This window comes from Schistosoma haematobium, chromosome 1 (assembly GCF_000699445.3).
Source record: "Schistosoma haematobium chromosome 1, whole genome shotgun sequence".
In the NCBI taxonomy this organism is placed as follows: Eukaryota; Metazoa; Platyhelminthes; class Trematoda; order Strigeidida; family Schistosomatidae; genus Schistosoma; species Schistosoma haematobium.
Window position 1 is genome coordinate 4,455,409 of NC_067196.1, and position 23,138 is coordinate 4,478,546.

At 37.7% G+C, this 23,138-nt stretch overlaps 1 protein-coding gene across 1 annotated transcript in view; it reads left to right on the forward strand.

Moving 5' to 3' along the window:
- The first annotated feature begins 12,954 nt into the window (after nt 1-12,954).
- Nucleotides 12,955-23,138, forward strand: part of GOLGA5 (Golgin sub A member 5) — a 45,743-nt gene continuing 35,559 nt past the window's right edge. Inside the window, exons 1-5 of the mRNA XM_051214848.1 lie at nt 12,955-13,030; nt 13,080-13,154; nt 13,191-13,232; nt 18,427-18,475; nt 22,738-22,855. The gene's annotated coding sequence lies outside the window, so the exon portion shown is untranslated. The remainder of the gene's footprint in view (nt 13,031-13,079; nt 13,155-13,190; nt 13,233-18,426; nt 18,476-22,737; nt 22,856-23,138) is intronic.

Genomic DNA, 23,138 nt, shown 5'->3' on the forward strand with positions numbered 1-23,138 from the left:
ATTTATTATATCTGTCTTTTATTCATTTCATAAATAGATAAACAAACAAACAGATTAGAAACTAATCTCTTAGATGTTGTCTTTCAGTGATTATAAGTGTGTTTCTATGTATGTGTGCTAGTGTAAGTGTAAGTATGTATCGTTGATTATTGGGTGTCAGTTTTAAAATAAAATTAGTATCTTAATGCAAGGTTCGTTTGTATTTCTCACCCTCTCTCTCTCTTTCCCTGAACTTTATGGTCATGTAAATTTGTTGAAAGACAATACTGTACGTGACCAATATGTCTTTGTGGCATTCTGCAAGTTTGCAACATATGTGATATAAGGGACTGGTGAAATGTATTAAAATAACACCTGTTATATTCATGTGATGTTGAACGTAATATGTTAAGTAGAAATTGACGGAATCATCATTACCAATACAGAAATGTGTCCACGAACTCTATTCTGATAATAATAATACTTTCACCAGTGACCAGCAATAGGACGCATTCCCTAATTTTCACTGCAAAATTGTAACCAATGGTATCTAGTAACGTCGGGCATCAATGATGACGGTTACTATAAAACCTAAATGTCTAAGGCTCAACCTCTGCTGATATGGGCTGTGAGTGTATTTTATTAACGAGTCCCATATCAGGATGGAACAGCTACTAAGTTTTTTGTGGCTTTCAATGATTATCTAATTAGAATCTACCCCTGATATACAATTATAAACCAATCAAAACTAGAATGATATCAACAATACTGACGGATATCTGGAGCTGGAAAGTCAAGAGGTAAACAAAGACATTCAAAATTCGAAAGAAAACAACTGGCATATGAATTGTTTTCCACCATTTCAAATGATTTTCAATTCTCTAAAGTATATACATAATCCAACTAAAGCTTAAAAGCATTAACCATTGAACTGTGATTAGCTTGTGGTGACCCACTTTTATCAACAGAACGCGATCGGTGTAATGGAAACAATATTTATTATAACCAATTGTACCAGGGATTGTTTTACTGTACTTGTTTGTTTAACTGTACTAAAGACATTCTTCCTTCCGTTGATTGTGACCTTTCACGAATTCGGTTACGCTCAGTAACCACACTTGTACTCCTTTGGCACGATCTCGGTATTCTTCCGGTACCACGAGATCGCCGACAAATACATCTCGACTACAGCCACTAACTGCCTTCTGATATTTGGTCTACAGGGGATCTTATCGATTGACTGCACATAGTCTTCGTGTATTTGTGATCATAGTCAACCGCGACTCGACGCCACACTACAAGCTATAGAATATTAAACGCTTATTATAAAACATAATGGACAAAGATTCATTTTCCAACATCATGTATGTATATACATAGTGAACTTTTTATGTAAACTGTAAATCATGGGTGTATTCTAGATCTTTCGTTTTATTTATTTATTTAAACACACAAATATTGGTACAAGGAGGCACCAAATAGATATGCACCACATAAATCATTCAAGTTGTGTGAGGGTTGGGATATTGTCCGTGTGCCCAAACCGAATCAGGTGGTTTCATTAGGGGATCACACCTCGAGCCTCCGACCTCAGGGTCTGATCCATAAGGCAGTGGAGCAACGACAATAGATTCATACTCCAATTGCTCCTTGTGGATACTGTAGCCCATATGCACCACTGGTTTTGAATCAGGGTTTTCCAACTCCCCTAGGTAGACTCTCCGTGTCCGCCAACCTGGTTAATGTGCCGAACATTCGCTTTTCGTCCTCTCAATTTCATAAACAACAGTAATGACACGAGAAGGCAGTGAATAGGACTTCCCTGACAGAGGCTGTATATGCGTGGTCATGTGAGAGCATTTGGAGAGAGAGAGAGAGAGCTGACACTCTCCACTCTCGACCGTACCAGGGCGGAGGTGCTTTATCGATTGGAGAATTTTAATTATTTCAAAGTGAAAATAAAGATTAAAATAGAAATATGTATAAACATAACTGAGTACTTGAATAGAATCAAATGAGATTCATTTCAGATGATACTTTTAGATAAATTTGTAAGTTTCCAAGACTATATGAAATACAATCGTATGAATAAAATTAAAATTAGAACAACAATAGAGTAACTGTTAACTGTGATATTACATGTTTGAGAACCAAGCCAGATAGATACTGTAAGTATTCAACATTAGTTTAGACTAATCAAACAAATCATATCATTGTGTTAACAAAACAATTAGGGCATGAATTTTCCACAATCACTAAAATAAAATAAATGCGCTATGTCAAAATCATTTGTAATAATAATGAACATACTGAACAAGATGAATCAGGACAAACTAAACGACTTTTAAGTAGTGGAGTATTTAGCAGTAATAATAATAATAATAATAATAATAATAATAATAATAATAATAATAAGCCTTATCTTTATTCACTTAATATTTATACTTGTAACGTGTGATATAAATATTGTACAGTGGACGGTAATACTGTAAGATTGAGCTCAACAATGTGATCATTACTCTATATCAATAAAGTACCTATTTAATAATTGAATTTATTCACACATTATATCACTATGACACAGATGATTTTGTTTAAGAATGATTAATAAATTTAACAAAAGTCTCACCTATCTATTAACGTATATTTTTTAATGGTTGAGATCATAAGTCAGTTGAAGCTAGACCACTATGGAAAACCTGGAAGCACTAGACGATTATTTCATCCTTGTATGGGACTCCGCAGCAATGCGCATCCACGAAACCGCCTCGTGAGATTCGAACCCAGGACCTATCTGTTTCCCGTAGTTGTCTAGATTGAGAATTTGACAATATGATTTGCGTAATAAATAAACAGGATTTTTGAAGAGTTTCCATAAGTTTGGAGAATTAACTGAATGAAATAAAAAAGACCTATGAATGAAGGGATGATTTTGGTGTATGTTAAATAAGAACTAGTTTTGTGAAGACCACATAACATAATGAACACCAATAAAACAATCATAATAATGACAAAAACAAAACTAATTGGCCAAATTAGTGATAAGTTGATTACTATCTCTTTCTGGATACATTAATCAGATTTGAGTTTCTTTATTGCTACCACTTTGGCAAACCGGAGGAACACGTCTTTTTAAATGCTGATAATTTCGAAGGACTGTGGAATATCACTAATATGCCCGGTATCAATAAAGCTAAATAAATAAACTTGTACAGATTTTCTGAATTTAGGGAGGTGATTTCTTAATGAGAAGACTAGAAATTCAGCTTATGGATTCGTCGTTCGATAGCTGCTTCACTTGAAATAAATTGTTTATGGATATCGCCGTTGGCTATGGTTCAATCCTTAGTACATGAATGTTTACCAGGCTATTACAATTTGTATGTTAAGGTGGGAGTTTTGACGAGATAATTGATTCTGAAGTTTTTTTTTAAATCATAGACTGATATCAACTAGAGAACTACGGAGCAAATGAAAGCGCTGGACAACTGTTTGATCCTAGTTTGACACTATTCCAAAGTACAGACCAACGACTTTACCTGAGGTCGAACCTAGAACCTTAAATTATTATGAAAAGTTAAATACCTTCAGACCAGTAAGACGGATTTCAATGGTTCATGCTATCTATATTCCCAGTGGACTTAAAAAAAGAAATGTATTTTATAGAGTTCTAACCTAATGGTTTAAAGTTATTGTAATCTTCATTAGGCCTGAATGTTTTAGGTTCAACCACCCATAAAGATGTAGGTGTATACTGTAGTAAAGTCCCACATTAGGGCGGCATAGTTATACAGTTTCCCTTAACTTCAATATATCTATATCATTAAGACTAACTAGTCGTATGATTTAAGATGATAATAGAATAAGAAAATTTCGATTTGATGATTTAATTTGGGCAGATTTAATCAGTTCATACAAATTTACTACTGGACTATTAAAGACAAACTAAACAATGAAGTTCATTCAGTAAACAAAATATTCTTATTACTCAAATGGAATATGTGTTACAGACATATTTTATATAGACATACTCAAATGTTACTTATTGTTGAACATGTCTAACTATCATAACTATACCAATAAAATGTTGCCCACGTAATAAAACAAAAATAAGTGAGGTAGTTTGAAATTTGAGGAAATAATAAATTTAGTCGATCCAGTTTATGGAGAGACAAATTTCCATCTTTTTTTAGGGTAAAAAAAAACAATAAATTTCCACATTTTTATATTAGAATTCATTCAAACTAGATTGTGGACTCGGCGAGACTATAATTTATGCATGAAACAATCAGATACAAGATAATGAATCTTGAATTTTGGCGCAAAATTCATTCATCCATTTAGTTAAATAAGGGTGAATTTAAATGCAACGTTTCCACGTAAACTTAATGTATCACCTAATATAATAACGGTCATGTCTACGTTCATGTAGTCACAGAATTTGCCATGTTATAATGTATTTTTTTTATATTAAAGAACTAGATTATGCTGTGAATTTCGCTCTGCTTGTAATTTTTATTCTCCACATCCGACTGCGTTATGCTGTACGTTTATCGCATGCTGGAATGATATCCTAAGTCATAATAAGTTTAATCACATTGTTGATTTTTTTCAAATAGACCATCAGTGAATAATGTTACTGGAGAAAGGTATTTTGTGCTGTAAATTATGTTTTTATGAGCAAGTGATCGTTGTTTTCAGTCTCAAAACAGTATCCTTTAGGTTTTAGCATTATAATTGATGTCAGTTCGTGATGAAATCCCCAAATCTAATTCCTAACTCTAACTATCAACAGTAAATCATGATTCTAATTCCTTACAACTGGTTTATAAACTTCATTTAGTCCTAGTTAATAAGTGGATGTTTTCAAGGTTACTTTATTGTCGCTCAAAGGTCGTCCATTAATTATAGTTACACCATGGACTCATATTCATTTGATTAATTCTTAAATGGTTTAGGAATATGGGATTAATTCTAACTTATAAAGGTAGTTTTACTAAGACTGAAAACTGTGTTGGTTAGTTGAAGAAATAGGAACGTATAAAAAATTAAAACTGAACATAATTAACGAGGATCCATTGACACATTTTATTAAAACATATGGGCAAATAGACAATATTCTTCTAACTAGGTTACATAATCAAAACAAGGAATTGTAAATACTTGAACATCTGGTCTGCCTGTTCTTGTCATCTAGATATTTCAACAAGTTACCTATTTTTTGTTTGTTTCAATACATTTTAGTGGCCCTTTATTTAGATATTCATTAGATCGGAAGATGTCGTCGATGTGCTCATCACTTTACTGGCCCAGGATCTGACTCCAGTGAGATCATTTCTGATTGCTATTGAGATATACATATCGTCATTCCTTGTATATAATCATCGACTTAAATCGCATCAATCAATAACGAAATTAAATAAATCAAATACGAGAATGAATTTCGAATACGTATATTTCATACAATCTTTGATCGAGACAAAATACCGAAGAAGCGAAGAGAGGAAAGCGAAGCGGAATGACGCGCAGTGGAGAAGGCTCGTGAGCTAACTCCATTTAATCAAGCGTTAATAAATATTTATAGCCACAACAATAAGCTACAGACATGTGATTAGTAGAATAAGAAGTGTACACATACGCTTACATAAAACAGTCAAGGTTGATAAAGGGATAATTAGCAAGGTCAAAATGTGATTCATGTTGAATGAATAGATTGGCCTGTCCGAAAGCTAGAATAAGTTATTTGCGCTTAACATAGTAACCGACACTACAACACAATTATGTCTATCAATCATTTAATCTATTCAGATGCGTGTCTGAAAAGTTTGCAACCTGTAGAGCCAGTGAAATGTCATTGAACCCTAGCCAAGTCATCCGGTACTTGGGTCACTGAATATCGAACAGATCATCAATCCTCGTCAAGGTCAAGGAAAACAAACGTGCATCAGCTAATCATACTGGTGCACGCGATGGTGGTCTTGCTATCTTCTCTGTACTCATTTTTACTAATATATTTCCATAATAGCGTCCTCTGTGTTATACGGTCTTCAAAGCAGCCATAGTAGTTTGATACATCGAGGGAGTAATCCACGTTAGATGTTGACCATGAGGTGTGACTTCGAAGTTGGCTGGTTCATCACACCATTCCCGTCTAACTCGAGTAGGCCTCCAATCATTCGACATAGATCACCTACTTTGGTGATCTACTTACCTTTCATTGTACAAGTTACAGAAGGCCCAATCAGAGATATCATGGTTGCTAGCAATATACATCGAAAAGAGTGTACATTATTTCGATGACGATTTACTGGACTCATGACATCTAACCAGTAATCACTCAATCTTTATCGTCAAGAAATAAGAAATGTAGACTTTTTGAAATACTTTGTGCTGAGAATTCTATAGTGTGACAAAAATATTATATCGAATAAACCCAGTAATAATAATAATAATAATAATAATAATAATAATAATAATAATAATAATAATAATCTAATTTAAGGTTTAAGAAAACTAAGAACATAAATAGACAATGTAAAATGAAGCACAAACAATATAGTTATTAACAATTTATGTAAATTTCCATCAGACATTATCTGAACAAATCCTTGTTTATAAAATAAGGGTGAGCGGTGGCGCGATTTCGTGGATTGTTTGAATCTAGATATTAACACCGTTGGATGCCGGCCAGCTCAGTGGTCTGGTGGTTAAGCGTTCGCTCGCGAGATCGTGGATGCGCACTGCTAAGGAATCCCATACTAGGGTGAAACGGCCGTCCAGTGCTTCCAGATTTTCCATGGTGGTCCACCTTCAATTGATCCATGAATTCAATCAATAAATAATTATATATTACGCAACTTTAGAAACCTTTTCAATATATTTCCCAACTTATTTCTAGGTTTTGTGATTCGAAATCATTAAGAGTATTTGTTCAAAACATTTTACCAGATAATCATTCGAGTAAGCACATTGAATAGTTATTAACAATTGCAAAAGGAATGACTTAACAGTGATCATACTGTATGTGGACTGGATTCTAGGATTTAAAGTGCAGGAAAAACCAACATTAGTCAGTGTTAAAATGTACACTGAAGCTGAGGTTTAGTAGAGTTATGATGTGTTTTTAAAGGATAACGTGGAGAGAAACGAATAGCTGACTAGACTAGAAAGCAAGCAAAACAAGAGTGAGGTGGCCCGTGATCTGACTCCATTCAGAGTGTACGAGTGTTTGCTATCACCTATTCTCGTATATCATCGTCGACTTAAATCACGTTAGTCAATAACGGAATTAAATAAGTCGAATAACGAGAATTGATTTGTGAATACATATATTTGTATACGAAGTGAATGAAACAGAGCCAAGCAAAATGACACGCGGGGATGATGGCTGAGAAGCCAACTCCATTTTAGTCAAGCGTTACTCAATATTTATAGTCCGACAAAATAAAGATACAGACATGTGATTAATAGGATAAGAAGGGCACACACATATACGCTCATATAAAAACAGTCAAGACTGATAAGCGAATAATTGACAAGGTCAAAATATGGCTCAAGTAAAATGAATTAAAATAGGATGTCCGAAAGCTAAAATAAGGTATATGGGCTTGGCATAATAACTGACACTACAAGAGTGAAGAAAATCTCCGAGTAGTGGATTATTAAGTAGTCAGGTTTTGGAAGCAAATACTGAAAAGGCATGTAAACGTATTATAAACGTCCTGATGTCCCAATTCATGTAAAACTACAACTGTCTGCCTTTTGTATCAAAGATGGCTAGTAAACTTCTTAGATGAGTAAATGAAACTAAGAACTCTGTCTAAATTCTTAATTTCGAAATGTTTAGACCAACATAATGAAGTCCCAGTGCTGTTTCAAAGAATTTTCTTCTAAATCAGGAGGCGAAAGCATAGAATTGATATGTTTTACCTCTTATACTTGGAGAAAATATACCTGAAATGTCACATATTGAGAATATTGAAGGTTTGGTTTTAACTGTAACACTCTGTTTGGAACTTTTGTATAATTTTCTATGAAAATTTCTTCACGTACACGCTTTAGCAATCTAAACTGTTGCGTCACTATCAAGTGTGAAGTTATTCTTTTTGATCCATGCACATTTCATTATTCTTTTGATTCTAGATGAAACGATTACTAACTATTTTTTAAATTGTAGTTTCTGTTTTCCTTACGCTTGTAGTGTGTAGTGACTCACTTTTATCACGAGAACGCGATTGGTTTATTGAAAACTTATTATTATAACCAATTGTACCAGTTACTGTTTAATGTTCTCTTTGTTTAACTGTGCTAAAAACATCCATTATACACACTTTGATTGTGAACTCACGCGAATTCGGTTGCGCTCTGTAACCAAGCCTGTATCCTGGCACGATCTCGGTATTCTTTCGATACCACAAGATCGCCAGCAAATATATCTCGACTTGGTCCATTAACTGCTCTCTGATATTTGGCTTCCGAGGGATTTTATGAATATCCTGGCACGCCTTCATTTGTAGTGGTGTTTATAGTCAATCTCGACTCGACACCACGCTATAAGTGTGATGTCGAGTCGCGGTTGTCTATGGTTACCACTACAGGAAGACTTTGTGCCAGTTAACTGATAACATCCTCCGTAGGCCAAATATCAGAAGGCAGTTAGTGGCTGTAGTCGAGATGTATTTGTCGGCGATCTCGTGGTACCGGAAGAATACCGAGATCGTGCCAAAGGAGTACAAGTGTGGTTACTGAGCGTAACCGAATTCGTGAAAGGTCACAATCAACGGAAGGAAGAATGTCTTTAGTACAGTTAAACAAACAAGTACAGTAAAACAATCCCTGGTACAATTGGTTATAATAAATATTGTTTCCATTACACCGATCGCGTTCTGTTGATAAAAGTGGGTCACTACATGCTTACACAGAATTTCTATGATTCTCATGAACTATATCTACGTTGTTTTACTTTATTCATTCTCTGTTCTATGATTGTGTTGCTTGAGGTGGCTGGAATCGTGCAATATTTTGTAGTGAACTGAAACACACTTCTAGAACTGGAAAGACTTGTTGTTGTGACATGTAATGAAGCATACAATGATTAATACTTTTCTTATTGATACTTTTATAGAGTCATGCATTACAGTCTGAACAAATTGTACGTGATCTATCTAAAAAGGATGAAATAATATTCCTGCATTAGTACAAACCTTTATTTTTTTGGAACTGGTAATTATCTTATGTTCCTTATCTTTTTTATCTATTTAATGAATTTCTATTTGATTATTTGAGTGTATTGTATAATTATTGGTTGAATAACCGGGTGGTAATATTTATGTAGGTAATAATGTGCATTTGAATCTGTAGCTTTATACAGAACTGATAATTACCCAACCATCTTGTTCACTCAGTAATGTTATTAGCTGATAGTTGTGACCTTGAGGCTACTCACTTATCAGAGTCAAACGAGAACCATAAATCCGGGAGTGGAATTAAGGTTTGGATTTAGAGTTTGAGTTCAGGATAAGAAATTGGATTTGGGGTTTTCATCAGGAAGTGACATCAGCTGTGATACCGAAATGCTATTCAACAATATTGTATTTCTGGTCACAATACAAGGCCTGCTACCTTCGATTTCATTAGTCTGTCCATAAATTGTGGTTTCGCCGCTTGGTCTGATTTGAAAAGGAGAGCAAATTTAACGAGGAAACTAGATAAAGTTAAGTTGTAATTTCAGATTGGAGTATTTATACTAACTGATGATTGCATTGTACTTGATTGAGGGCTTATTATTCTGAATATAAAGCATCTGATTGTGCTCATTTAAGTTTACCTGGTTTGATTGCACTAGTTTGAGAGTTCTTAGTTGGGAAATAAATTTGAATAATCCTAGTTGTCATACTGATGCCGTGATGGAGTCAAATCTTGGACAGTAGGATATTAATTAAAGCGGGGATGACTTTGAATTCTCCAACGGGCGGTTCGAAACCTGGTGCATGACTACGGAAGACATTAAAGATGATAAATTCACAGCTTGTTTTGTGATGTTTATTGGCAGAGAAGTTTATAACCTGCTAAAGAATATGGTTTTTCCAGAGAAACCAATTTCATTATGGCACGAATGTCTCAAAGAATTACCACTTATTGATTGTTCAGCGTGCTGGCTTCGAATACACAGAGAGATCGAAGTTGTATAAAATGATGAAAAAAATGATCAGAAAGTTGGAGATCTGATATTTTAACTAATGAAACAAAACACAGTGTGGAACAGTGAGGAGTAACAGGAAACTCGACTAAGCGGTCAGTTGACTGCTAGGATAACTAATCAGAGTTTAGAAAGGGAGTTATCTCAAAAAACCTAAAAGTTCATTTTGAGAAATTAAAAGACTTGTAGGGCCAGTGAAATTTCATGGAGCCCTAGCCAAGCATCCGGCAATGGAGTCATTGAATATGGAACAAATCATGGATCCCCGCCAGGGTCAAGGACAACCAACGCGCATCAGTAAATCGTACGCCATGAACTGGCCAATGCGGCAGTGGTCTTACCTTCGCTTTTATCTACTTTAGTCAATATACTTCTGTAATAACGTTCTTGGTGTTGTACAGTCTTCAAAGCGTCAATGGTACCTTGATGGGTCAACAGGCTAGTCCACATAAGGTGCTGACCACGAGGTGTGACTTCGACGTTAGCCGGTTCATCACACCATTCCCGTCTAACTCGAGTAGGCCTTCAATCATTCGACAAAGATCATCTACTTTGATGATCTACAGACCTTTGAGGTGATCCAGAAAACTTTTCGCAAAAGACAAGAAAGACTCGGTAAACACTGAGAAGCATCTGATTCAATCAGCGTTCGCTAAAAGTTTGGCCAGAAACATCAAGAAAGTGGAAAGTCACATTTCCAGTTTCTGATTAGATGATTACTACACTGTTACTATGTTTAGTAGCATTCCTGAATTTTTAGGAAACCCAAAGACATCTAAAGTACCATAAAAACCTTATATTTTCTGTATATAAATGAACCTTCGGAGTAAAGCGTATCACACATATTTTGCGCCTTTTCTCTCGTATTAAGGTCGCTGTGTAGTTCTGGCTTGGGAATCGAATATAGCGTTCATTTAGCAAGACTTATCAGTGGCGACGGTAAAACTACAATGAATATTTCTTTGGAGCAACTAGAAGCTTATATGAAGCGTCGAGAGAAGAGGTTTGAACAGTCTCAAATCAGAATCATGGGAGTTTCTATGAAGAAATTGTGCCTGTTCCAGCAAAACCCTGCTTCTTACTTCCTTACTTACTTACGCCTGTTACTTCCAATGTAGCATAGGCCGCCCACCAGCATTCTCCAACCCACTCTGTCCTGGGCCTTATTTTCTAGTTCCATCCAGTTGTGGTTCACTTTTCTCATGTCTGTCGCCATCTATCGTCGTAGTATGTTCTTTGGTCTTCCTCTTTTCCTTTGGCCTTGAGGATTCCATGTGAGGGCTTGTCTTGTGACGCAGCTGGGTGAATTCCTTAATATGTGTCCTATCCATATGCAGCATTTCTTCCTGATTTCTTCCTATATTGGAATCTGGTTTGATCTCTCCCACAGTAGGTTGTTACTGATAGTGTCTGACCAACGGATCCGAAGTATTTTGTGCAGACAATTGTCAATAAACACTTGTATTTTCTGGATGATGGCTTTCGTAGTCCTCCAAGTATCCGCCTCATACAGTGGAACAGTCTGACTTTGGTGTTGGTTGACAGACAGTTGTTTTGAGTTCCAGATGTCCTTCAATCGTAAATACACTGCTCTTGCTTCACCGATCCGGTCTTTACTTCGAAAGAGTCTGTCAGTTGTCCCCCATGCACGATTTTTCAGTTTGATCCATCATAGAAATTTCGTATGATATTGAGTATCTTCTTAGGCACGCCGCAGTATCGATAGTGTTGTTCTGTCCACGCCACCAAATGCTTTTTCGAAGTCAATGAAGTTGATGTAGAGTGATGAATTCCACTCAATTGATTGTTCCACAATGATTTGTAAAGTTGCGATTCGGTCTATACACGATCTATCCTTACGGAATCCTGCCTGTTAGTCTCGAAGTTGGGCGTCCTCGGAGTCCTTCATTCTGTCTAACAATACTCCGTTGAAGACTTTTCCTGGTATTGAGAGAAGAGTGATGCCCCTGTAGTTATCACAGTTGCTGAGATAACCTTTCTCTGGTATTTTGACGAGAAGTCCTTCTTTCCAGTTTGTTGGTACTTGTTGGTACCCTGCTTCTAGTGAATTACAATGATTCCATACTGATTTAGCCATTAATGCCATCCATCCATGAATTTAATTTTGATGGTGTACCAGGTGTAACTTTTCATTCTTGGTTTAAGAAGTATGAAGATTTGTACTATATTGAACTTTGGCTTACAGTCTTCTTGACACTTCTGGACATCCCCTTAAACTCCTACTTAAGCTTAGTCCCAATGCAAACCTGAGTAACACCCAGAAATTGGAAATACAAAATAGCAGAATGGACTGTAGACGCAACTCCTACTCCGTAAGAGTTGTTAAATGATGGAATTCGCCGCCGACTAGACTAGTCCAAGCGACTTTCTAGGAGTCCTTCAAGAGGAAACTTGACCTAATCTTAGGGACTAAGGGTAACATCTTATTATGATTTACCCATTCCTTTTTTTCCTCCATTATCGTTACCATGTCTAGGTTCCTACCTGGAGGTATTGGTGATCCACTGCTACTAGACACTGAAGCCCGTAAAGCGAAAGCTTCTTCTATTCCGTCCACAACCATTTGAACCATTTGAAACTCATTCAAAGTACAGCATATTCATATACACAGATGACGACCAAATAACTAGAATTAGTGAAGTCAGGTGTCTAGACTAACACTGACCCTGAAACTGTGCTACAACAGCAAGAAGCGAGAGCGAAGAGATTAATAGGTTTACGCCAGCTCACCTTAAAGAAATTTGATATTGAATATATAGAAGCTCAGCGCAATGTTTGTGTTTCACCGTTACACCTAGACGTGTCTTCTCCTGTACAAGACGAGTGAAAATGGTGAGTCGCTGTAATGATTTTATGCAATGGAATAAAATATAATGGATAGGATAATCCTGCGACACGACAACCAATGAGTGAGTTGGAACTGCTGAGAATGCAGATGAATGCAAAGACCGATGAGGTATTGTTTTTACATAACTTATCAATAGCATAATAGACTCTTGATTCAACAAGGAACATGGTTCGTTTATGTGATGAGGTGAGTTCTGTTAATTTATTAGTTTATTAGGATCAGGTAACAGCTCATTAATAAATTTGTGAAATATTTACTGTCGTAAGTATTCATCATCCGCCAAGAATTAAAAAATGCAATAGCAAGTTCGAACCATCCACAACAAGTGGTCTTTTATGAATTTGGAACTCGCTAAAGTTCATTAAATTGCTAAATACCAGCCTTTGCAAATATGCTTGAATATGCTTGCGAACGAAATGTAACAATATCTTAGCTCAACCATTCTTCTATCTTATTAAACATAGTTTGGGTGTTTTTTTAAGTTTATAAACTCAGGCTCAATCGCAACATCTGGTCAGAAGTTCTATCGACGTAAAGTACCGTAATTCGTGCAAATATAGTAGGAATTCAAAATTCAGGTTGTACCACTAAAATACACGATAACCAATGGTTTGAAACAAATTGATGTTAAAAATCTCTTCCGGAATTAATTAATTGCTCAAAATCTGAGCTTTCTCTTGTGTTGTGTTTCTGCTCCCTTTGGGCCAGGTTATGATTGTGTACTTATTTTTAGACAATGTATTGCAGCTGCTGATACTACCTGGTTGCCGAATCCCTGGTAGGTGGGGTGGTTTTCGAGCATGTTGACTAGCATCTAAAGTCTAACATCTTATTCACTGCCACCACTCCACTCCATAAGATACTTTCTTGTTACTCAGTTAACTTTCTAAACCACTCAACAAATATAACCTTATAAATTGTGTGCTTTTGTGGTTTGTCAGCTATTCACTCACGTTTGACAATGCCTAAGCTAATCCTAACACTATTAGGTCCTTTAATTGTTTCCTGGTATTTCGTCTTTAATGTAAGGCCCGTTGTAAAAACGAAGTAACGTATTAGGAACCTAAACCAATAGGTTAGGAAAAGCTACAGGAGGTCAACGGCTTTTTTTCAAATTAATACATAGTTTAAGTCTCACTTCACAGGGCTACAAACAAGTTTACGTAATGGTAGTAAACATCGGTGAGTAAAGAAAGCTAGTGAGATTCATAAGGTTTCAGGTAATGCTAGACAACCGTTTGGACTAATTTACTAATCTTTCCAATAATTAAAAAAATCTTGGTCGCTTTTGAGTCTAAACATTATGGACTAATTTTTGTCAATGGCTTTCCTGTTTTCTGCTTTCATTATTCACTAATTCTCACTATCATACCGTAGTTATTCATTGTAAACGATGGACTAATATTTTACTGAATAATTTATTTTATTTGAACATATAAATATTGGTACAAGAGGGCACCAAATATATACCACACAAAACAATGAGAATTCGAAGAGAAAGAAAAAAATAACAATAACGAATAGATTAGTGTAAGGTAATGTAATAATAATAATAATAGTAATAATAATAATGGTAATAATGGGGGATACGGAAAGGTACAACCAGAAAGAATTCCTTCAGTTGAGGAAGATACAACCACTTCTTATGAAAAAGTAAAAGAAGGTTACAGCAGGATCGCCACTGGCTTCTATTCTGAGCCATATCTGATAGCGTCTCTAGCCACTGTGTAGCACCATCTCTCGGACCCCAGCTAGGGAGTCGTGAAGGGCCAACAAAAGCCAACCCTTTGCAGCTTTCTTTCATACCACACACCATGTCATACACTGGCCACCTCTCCGCTTTTTCCGACCAGTCGGCACGACGAGGAATTCTCTGGGACGACATTCGTAGAACATATCCAAGCCACCGAAGTCGATGTTTCAAGATGGTGACATCAATTGCATTATCGTCTCTGCGCCCGAACACACGATGCCGAACCTCAGCATTACTAACATGGTGTGCCACTGAATGTCAGCAATCCTTCGGAGACAACGATGATCGAACACAGAGAGTCCTCTAACATCCTCAACTCGGAGAGACCAGGTTTCACAAGCATAGAGCAAAACTGCTCTCACCGACGCGTTGTAGATCCGACCTTTTACAGCCAGACTAACATCACGAAGGCGCCAAAGATGACCCAGATTGTCATAAGCCGCTCTGGCTTTCACTATACGTGCATTGATCTCATCACTCACACCCCCACCAGCACTTATGATGCTACCCAGATACACGAACTTCTCGACTACTTCTATCTGCTCACCATCCAGGGTGAGTACAGGATTGGAATCCTGCCAGTCTTGTAGAAGTACTTTGCACTTCGAAGGTGCAAAGCACATACCATACCTACGGACACTGATTGCCAACTGATTAAGTGCGGGTTGCATGCCTTGGGCATTATCGCACAGTAAGACAATATCGTCCGCATACTCAAGGTCGAGAAGTCTTTCTCCAGGCAACAGATCCACACCGCCATTACTTACATCCATCAGAGCTGTTTCCAGAATGTCGTCGATAGCAAAGTTGAAGAGGAATGGTGAGATTGGGCAACCCTACCTAACCCCACTGCTGGAATGTGACAATGGAGAAAGGTGGTTGTATGCCCTCACTCTGCCTGAGGTGTTTTTATATAGGGCTTTTAGGATGTTAATAAACTTCTCAGGCACGCCCCTCTTCAATAGACAATCACAGAGAACAGTCCTGTCCAACAAATCGAAAGCAGCTCTGATGTCAAGAAACACTACGATTGTTGATCTGTGATAAGTATGACGGTGTTCTAACATTTGGCGGAGGGTGAAGATATGATCAATACATCCTCGACCAGAACGAAAACCAGCCTGCTCTTCGCGAGTCAATCTTTCTCGGGTTTTGAACAACCTACGAAGTATGACGGAAGCCAATAGCTTGGACGCAATCGGAAGTAGACTTATCCCCGATAGTTGTTACACGAACGACGTGAACCCTTTTAAAGATAGGGAAAACTATCGACTCATTCCATGACGTTGGTACACTCTCTAGTTCCCAAACCTTTGTAAACAACGTCGTCAGTTCCTTAGTCAAAAAGTCACCACCATCTTTAAAAAGAGCCGGAGGTAAGTCATCTGGGCCAGGTGATTTGTAACGCTTCAAGAGTTGGAGTTCCTTGCGGACTTCCTCCTCGTTTGGTGGATCAGTTGTCACCGGCCATGGAGGGCAGGACAGTCTGACCGATGTTGCCGGAGCAGCAGGCCGGCTGAACTGCCCTTCGAAAAATTCTGCCCATCGTCCAAGACGTCGATGGATGTTAGTGATTGGCATCCCATCATCCTCGCAGGTTGTTTCACTCACACCAGACTTCTTGCTGCCAGTGGCTCGGATGAGTTGGAAGAGCTTCCGGTAATTACCAGATGCAGCTGCTGCTTCCAGCTCATTAGCACGATTCGACCACCAGGCTTCTCGGTCCTTACGCAAGCTTTGCCCAATTTCCTTACGTAACATCTTTCGTTTATGGTCAAACTCACGGTCACCCGGAGTAGACCGACGGGCTTCAATGAGTTGTAAGGATCCAGAAGAAACCCAGTGCTTAAAAGCGGGACGTTTCGCAAACCCACAACTGACTGTTCCCGCCATTTTCATGGCGTCATGCAATTGCAACCAATGCTCATCTATACTTTTCGGTGGAGTGGTAGCTAGCCTGGAGGCTAGCTCGGTTCGATACTTACTTGCAACATAAGTTGCAACCAACTTGCTAATATCAATCCGTTGATGGCGGTCACTTCGTTGTCCACTGAAAAGTAAGGCAAGATTGGCGCATACCAAAGCATGGTCAGAGTCCAGATAGGTACTCCAAAAGGAGCGGCAGTCTTGTACACAACCACGCCAGCGGTAGCTGATCGCGGTGTGATCAATCTGAGTCCAGGCTTGAGATGCAGAGGGAGGACGCCAGTTGGCACATCGGCGATGACTGTGCCGAAAGTTAGTGCTAGCCAGAAACAGGTTGTGGTCAGTGCAGAGTTGCAGTAGACGGTCCCCGTTATCTGTCCTGCGACCAACGAGTCCCCATCGGCCACCTAAACGATTCTCTTCTGTGCCTGGACGCCCGACCTGAGCATTCAGATCTCCGGCTAGTACTACAATATCTGTCGAACACACTTTCTGGAGAAGAACAGATAACTGGTGGTAAAACTCATCCTTGATTGCGTCCGGGCTGCAATCTGTCGGGGCATAGGCGGAGATGACGAGAAGGCATCGTTTCTCACGCCGATTTCTTCTCACTTTGGTGGAACTTTCTAATCTAACAGCATATAACCGACTGTTAATGGAGATCCACTCGATTAGTGCTGCCTCAGCTCTAGCGCTTAGTGCGACACCAACGCCAGCAAGACCAGACGAAGATGCCACATGGTCCTCGGATAAACACACGTAAAACAAGCTTTTTGAAGCGACAGATGGAGATCGAATTTGTAGTACTTCACCATAGTCTTGAAAACGGGTATCAGATAGACAACAAACGTCGATATTAAGACTTTTCAAAGACATAACCAGCCCTATCTGTTGTCCGACCTGCATAAGTGTGCGAACGTTGAAGGCAGCCAGTTTGAATGGTGTACGTGGTTTCATAAAATCTGCTTCAGTGTTCGTATTCGGTGGTAACATACAATGTTTAACCGGACAGTGAGTCGAGAACGTTTAGGTAGAGTCGGATTTCCGCCAAAGACGAGCCGCTGTATGAGTATAAAGGAGGGCGAATAGTGTGGAAAATAATAATAATAATAATAATAATAATAATAATAATGACAATAATAGTAATAATAATAATAATAGTATTAATAATGACAATAATTGTAATGATAATAATTTGAGTCAATCGATTGTTTTTCGAAGCAAGTAAGGTAATTTCCATAGACATAAAGGTTCATCATTTGTGTGTGGGCTGTGATACTGCCCGGGTGCCCAAACTGAAGCAGGTGGTTATCTTAGGGGGCCACACCCCGGGCCTTTGACCTAAAGGCCTAACCCACAAGGCAGTGGAGCATCGTAAGGAGATGCAGTCCCATGGTAGCCGGTGACCAACGATTGGTTCATACGCCATTTGTTCCCGCAGGATACTGGAGCCCATGTGCACCATTGGTGAAAAGCAAGGCACTTTGACCCCTAATTTATCTCTCACTTCGATCGTAAACGTTATGATAATAAGATTTTTACGGTCAAAATTCAAATATTGTGTTCTTCATTTCTATTTTGCTTTACATATTGTTTTTCATTTGTTAACAATATTCTGTTAATAAATTTTCCATTTTTGACAAAACTTTGGAAAGCATTTATATTTATAGAACTTCCGTTTTTTTTATTTTTGAATTTCAGAGTACAAAAGTGGGTGCTCAGACACTAGGAAAATTGGAGTCCCAAGGCCGTAGGTTTTCAATTTATTTATATAATTTTGAAAATTTTGTCATATGTTTTTATTTGTCATTTTCGTACCATATATCCTTGTTTTACTCTCTAAAATCAGCAGTTTTATGTTCATAATTAGGTTGTGTCTGGAGAAAAACCATGAAATGTGTTATTTAACTGCAAAAATTACCAAGTATTGTTGTTGCCTAGTCGTATAGAGATTCTTAGAACACTAAAGAAATAATCAGTATCTTTTTGTTGTGAATGCCACGACGGTATCTAATAATAATCCCTTGGCACAACCGAGAATCTAGAGAGTTCGTTCTTTACATCGAAATACTCATACAGCTGAATGTTCATAGTCTAATCGAGATAAAAGAAATTAGATTGATACTCACTACTAGTTTATGTAACCGTTGTATTAATATTTTTTAAGTTTTCTTGATTTAAGCTCAGAAATAAGTTATTTATTTATCTATCCTCAGATATTCAATGAAGAAAACACATATCGATAGTTAAAAATGATGTTGTCACAAGATTGTTAATGGCAGTAGATAATGTTAACTATAAAGACTACTCACAAAGGGCACTAAAAAGTCTTAGTTGTATGAATTTTCGATAATATACAGTATTGTACTCATTCAATACTATGTACTATTTTATTGACAGCACTATAGTTTTAAAGTCACTATTAGGCGACAGATTTTGATATGCACATTTTTACCGTCACATTCTATATATTTCAGCAGTCTAGATTATGGATCGGTTGCTTGATAGCCAGAGTATTCGATTCATATTCACTCGTTCATAAGATCCGATTCCCACCCTACGTCTGACTAACGAGTTAACCCCATGACGGGAAGTGGAATACCACAGAACTTGGTTTGATTGTTGAGTTGTAGCTAGTTTTTGAATGTTGGTCCGTTTGAGCGTTTCGTTAACTAAACAGACATAAAAAAAACTGTAAATCTGATTATATAATCATGACGTGGGAGAATAAGCCTTGTTACTAATTGATGTATTTGTGTGTGATATCCTAGTATACGCTTATTCAATGAATTTTGATGTGTCTGTGGAATACGGATCATAACCTGTTATTCTAACTTGTTGGTTCCCATTGGAATTCCATGTAAAGAAATAATTGAGTGGTTGGAGGTGATATTCTGTGACATGTTAATTTATGGAAGTGGCAACTTAACTGCATATCAGTCAAATAATTATCTTGTAACCTACTATTGGATATAAGAAATGCTCGGACGTCTCAATTCACTCAACAAAGTTACATCATTCATAAAGATTTGCAACATAAAAAACCACGAATGACGTAATCTTTAGCGCTCTAGTCATCGAGTTATTCTCTAATAGGTTAGTAGGTATGCTTTTCATCATTTTCGAGTTTCCCCATTTCCGTCCTCATTGGTTAGTACATATCTATTAATCCGACAATCATACTCAGAGTAGAACCTGGCACATATATACATCGGCTCAAGTTCCCATGCCCATCAACACACTGAGATGGAATTGTCAAAACAGTTTCTAGACTACTAAGGGTAGTAACAGTATTTGTGATAATAGAAATGATGGAATATTGAAGATATAATTCGAGAAGAAAACACAAGTTAGCTGACTGAAAAGAAATTAGAAATTAAGATCCTAGTGAAGGCAAAGAGTGGATGGACCTACGACATTGTGAATGATTGTGGCATATGTCACTCAGAATCTCTAATTATTGGTTACGATGATCACACAGACGCGAATCAGGTAGTCTGTACCTGCATATATGACTCAGTCGAACAGTCAGTGACTTGATGGAGTCTTGGTTTGGCCTCCTCTACTTTCCTCTCAACCAACTTGTAGACCAGCGAAGATGTGTGGCCTAGGCAGTCGGTGGATGGAGATATGTAATACATGTCGTGACCATGTTGTTCGATAAAGATTCACTACGTGATTAATTGATTTTGCATTCTTACCTAGTACCGTGGTTCTAAATTCAGTATTGCTCACTAGGTGATCTGAGAGTACACGAGCGGTACTTCGAATACGCTTATGATCAAATACTAGCAGTTTAAGAACATCATCAATTGTTCATTGGGATGTTTTCCATTAATAAAATAGAAGGGAGCGAACTGCTCTTCCGTATACTTTTCATTTCGTTGGGAGATGGATATGTCGCTTACATTGAGGGTGACTAAAGTTGGCGAAAGTCGACCGGACTTTCTGAATTAGTGTCGAGATTTTGTCAGACACCAAACGATTACGAATGATGATACTCCTAGAATAAGTGAGATGGTCGACACGCTCAACTACATAACTCCGCATTGTTAGTTGAGCCGTTCGGACAGACCAGTAGTGAAATAAGATTTTTCTTTAGGAAAGTTAGATTCATGGTAAAAATTATTTGGTTGTTGGTTAAGGTTGTCGGAAGTGTGTGGATTTCATCAGAGACTTCACCAAACAGGACTATATCATCGTTGTATTTGAAGTTAAGAGATGAGTCTCGTGATTGAAGGTCGATTTGTGGAAAGTAGTGAGTCGATGAGAGTGTCATGTTGGAAGGGATGTCTGTGACAAAGTTGGGTGAAAATGAGGAAGAATGTTGAATCTAACGAGTAGGATTTAAGATTGGTGATTGTGATGTCAGTTCTGCATAAGCTGTGTTCGGACACGTAGTGTTTGAGTGGAGAATCTGCACAAGGTTAATGTAGTTTTATACTGCTCTAAATGATTGACACTGAGAGAGAAGCTGTGGAGTAAGGAAGTCGAATGTCTCTGGTTACCACAATAGGATTTCCGTTCCGTTGTTGGTTGGAATGATGAGCAATGGAGACCAGTCAGACGGTATAATGTGGGGTTGTTGTAGTTATTTTTAGTGAATATTTGAATCAATCTGATAACCGAGAGTGTACCAGTATCCTTAGAGACATCGGGATTAATTGATTAGTACCTGGTGTTCTCTGTCACTCTAGATTAGCTACGACTTTCCCTACTTCATTAGAAGTCGGATGACTTGTATTGACTGTCAAAACTGAATACTACTCTCAATGGTCTAAAAGTGATTTCACACACGCAATTGCCTTTTGAAGAGAAGAAAAAATATTTGAGAACAAAATGAATTCATTTTATCTCGTTTTTGTTCTAGTTATTTGTTTACAACCTGTAATATTAAAAAGGCTATGAATACGAGATTGGGTTTTATGACGTATGTGAGTGTTATTGGGAAGGGCCGTTTGTTGTCTATTGTCGCCGCTCTTTCCATCGCTAATAGCTTCGCTGCCTGTCACTGTCCACGATCATTGCATAGACGTTTGCCAGTCCACGATTAATTTGCCTCTGTTCCTCGTCATGTTTGCAGCATTACTTGGTGATTTGCTAAGCATCTGTAGTCTCAATAGATCCCGCTAAAATCCGCTGATATTTTTAACTTCTTGGTTATAGTCGCTGTTAAGTATTGTTGATATTTCCACGTGTGTCTAAATATCATGCCCAGCCATACCGGGGAAAACATTTTGATGATTGACTAACTGATTTTCCTGTCGTTCCTGAAATATGCCCTTGATTTTTTTGTCGTTAAGATTTCCTTAGCGTAACACGTCTGCATCCAGTTAGACGAAAACGAATGCATTCTCGTATCAGAGCATGATCAGAGTCTAGATATGTACCCCGCGATGAACGGCTGTCTTCTGTCGAGCCTCCGATTTCGGCTGTTGGTGATACAGTCTGTTTGGGTCCATCCTTGAGTCGATCATGGAGGTCTCCATGTCAGATGATATCTATCTTCCTGCTCGAAGTTGGTGCTTGCTAAGAATAGACGGTTATCTGAGCGTTTTTGTAGCAGACCATCGCCATTGTCTGTTCGTTAAGCTGGTACACTGTGAGATTTGTTTAAGTATCTTCCCCTTTTGTTTATACTACATACCTGGGCGTTAAAGTCTCATGCTACGATTACTAGTTCTGAGCATTTGGCTTTTTGTAGGAGGGCAGAAGACTTTCTGTAAATCTCTTAACTTCACCTAAACTACAATCAGTGGTAGCGTTTGTAGAGACGACGAAGTAGCAACGGTGTGTGCTCCAATTTTTTCATGTTCTTACCACTGCATTTAGTTGGATAGTGCACAAACAACTGTCTATTGTAATCCAATCTTAATGATTCTGTTCTGCTTCGGGAATAAGTGTCTATATCATTTGTAGGAAATGGTTATAAACTTTATTCAATTATTGCTCCGTTTTACGATGATATACTCTATGGTCACAAAACGGGCTTATTAATTAATTCATTTCCAGAACAATTAAGAGGGATCGATTCGGATATGGATAACATTCGTGAAGATCTACACGAAGCACAACGTGACCTTGATGAGATCGATAAGTGTTGTGGTTTATGCGTTTTACCATGGAGGAAGTAAGTTACATGTTGTATTTTAAGGTATCCGTAACCTCCGAATATTTCCATTAATAATGAAACGGGCGGGGTGTGTAAACTGAGAGTTTTGTCCTAGAATCGATGCTCTAACTCTAAAAGAACAGATTTCCTGAACGGAGCCATGGATTAACTGATTAAATTATATGAATGTACACCAATATGGGATTGTGATGATGGTATGACTTCATAGAGATCTCAAGTCGACCTGAATTAGATAACTAACGAAGACCTGGGTGCACTGGACGACCGTTTTGTTCCAATG